The sequence below is a fragment of the Phyllostomus discolor genome, chromosome 5, assembly GCF_004126475.2.
Source record: "Phyllostomus discolor isolate MPI-MPIP mPhyDis1 chromosome 5, mPhyDis1.pri.v3, whole genome shotgun sequence".
Taxonomy (NCBI): domain Eukaryota; kingdom Metazoa; phylum Chordata; class Mammalia; order Chiroptera; family Phyllostomidae; genus Phyllostomus; species Phyllostomus discolor.
In genome coordinates this window covers 15,305,118-15,307,426 of record NC_040907.2, presented here as the reverse complement: position 1 = coordinate 15,307,426, position 2,309 = coordinate 15,305,118, and positions in this window count along the sequence as shown.

Below are 2,309 nucleotides of genomic sequence, written 5' to 3'. Positions count from 1 at the left end.
ACTGCTGAGGGCCTGGCAGCGACCCTTGTCCCTGCTGACAAGGATCAGGTGCTCCAGGCCCGAGATGATGTGTTTGTGGGTGATAGCTTTCAGGAAGGGCCGAGGCAGAGGCTTCTGGTGGTCACCCTTTTTGTCCCGTCCCCGTTCCACAATGTGCTTGGCATGCAGGCCATGGACAAACACGGCCTCCAGGGCACTGCACATGGTGTTGGCATCTCTGTCTTCGCTAGTGCCACTGTGTCCACGGACACGTACTGCTTCTGCAACACCTTCACGGATTCTACTAGCTTCTCCTTGATGACCTGGATGGTAGCCCAGCAGCCTAGTCCATTTTCCACCACTGAGAGCATTGCCACTCACGCAGCAGCTCTGGAGAATCGCATGTCACCAATGCAAGCTGGGAGCGGGGGTACTCCCAGCCACTGCAGCCCCAGAGGCTCCCACCCAACCCTGGTTATGGACAAACTGAGCTGTGCCCACGTGCCTGACTCCACTGACTCCACGAGGGCTGTGTGCAGCCCCATCCCCAGCTCATGGAGCCTATCACAGAGCCTGAAGGAGCCATGGGGCAGGGCCAGCAGTTGGAGAACCCCAAGGGACCCTAGCCACACAGTGGTTTCAGGAGGTTCCTGATTGGTTACCCCAGTGGGGTGTGCAGAGCTGAGGCTACCGGCGGGCTGAACCTTGCCTGCTCCCCGAGGGTCTGTGTCGGAGTAGATTCTGGTATCTAGGTTCCTGCCCTTCCCTGGGCTCCGCACCATCTGCGTAACTTCGGGGCTGTGGTCTGGCCACCTTGAGTGAAGGTTGTCCTCTTGTAAAACGGGGCCAATAACACCTACCCTTCAGTTGCCTCTGCGAGGGCATCGTTGCAGCCTGCTGGGCAGAGCTGGGGCCCAAGTCATGTGTCACAGCGTTTTTACAAGATGGGATCATGTGACAGGGAAACAAAAAGGACTTGTCTGAATGAATGAAAGCGCTGCACCTGACTTCAGTCTCCCAAGATCTTTGATGGAAACATCCTACAAACCTCAATGCTCTATGTCAAACTTTATGTTGAACTTGAGAGTTCCCAGTAGCTTTTATCTGGCTTTTAATTATTGATAGGTTTTTAGTAAATAGCATTTTGAAGAAGCAGACTGCGAAAAGACTTGTTTGCTTTCCACCTGACCTTCAGCTCTCCAAGGGAACAGTTCTCACCATTTCTGCCCCTTGCACTAGTACACTTTTTAAAGGGATTCACTTCCGGTTTCGTCGGGTGGGTATGTGGACAGAACCTGGGACATTAAGGGCCAATGCCTCTCAGGTTCTATCTGCTGTCCTTATTAAGTGGGACAGTTTTCTCATCCTTCCAAATGTTTTTTCCTAACCCAAATTCTCATTTTCTTTCCCCACAATTATCTAAATAATTTGATTCCCAAGACGTTATGATTTCTGAAGAAAATGTGGCTATGTTATACTCTCAAAATGAAATATAAGTAATAACTCAATTTCAAAGAAAAAATATGCAAACTTATTAAAAGGAATTTAAAAAAAGACACAGACACTTATCTCTTGCAAAATGGTTATATGAAATGTATATAAAATAACCAAAGAAGGACAGAGACCAGAAAACCTGTTGAGATCCTGGTTGATCTCACAGTATTAAAAAGTTAATGGGCATTTAGTGGTTTTTCTTTTAGAGTTTATATGATGGAAATAGAATAGTATTTAGAAAGAATGAAAATTTTAGTTTTCCCACTCAAAAAAGTTTAATATATATTAAATAATTATACATGTATATTTAATTTTGGTTTAAGTTTTTCTTCAATTTATTTAATGCTCTCAAAAAAAAAAGGAACAGAGAACACAAAATATGGGTAATTTGCAATGCTTGACTTTTTAAAAAGTTTTACATGTCAAGGGTACAATATTCTTTAACTGGAAGGTAGAGAGTGAAAGCCAAGCAAAATAATAAAGTGTGGCTTTTGGTCACTTAGGAAATTACAGTGAGTAACTATTACCTAGAAGAAAATTTAAAACTCCCCAACCGGTGATGATACACACCTTTCCTGGCTTCTAGGGTCCATTCTGCAGGGATAAAAGTCAGCGTAACCAGGTAAGATTAAAAACTGGCACAAAGCTGAATTTGGTGGCTGTCATTTACATTGCCAACTGGTGATCTGAATTTAATACATTGCTTACGGAATCACAAATCTGAACGGAATTTTTACATTGAGGCTTAGCAGTGATCAATACATACAAACAGATGAGCTTATCACCTTGGAGTATTTCAGGACAAGGAAAACATAAAACTTTTTTTTTTTTTTTTT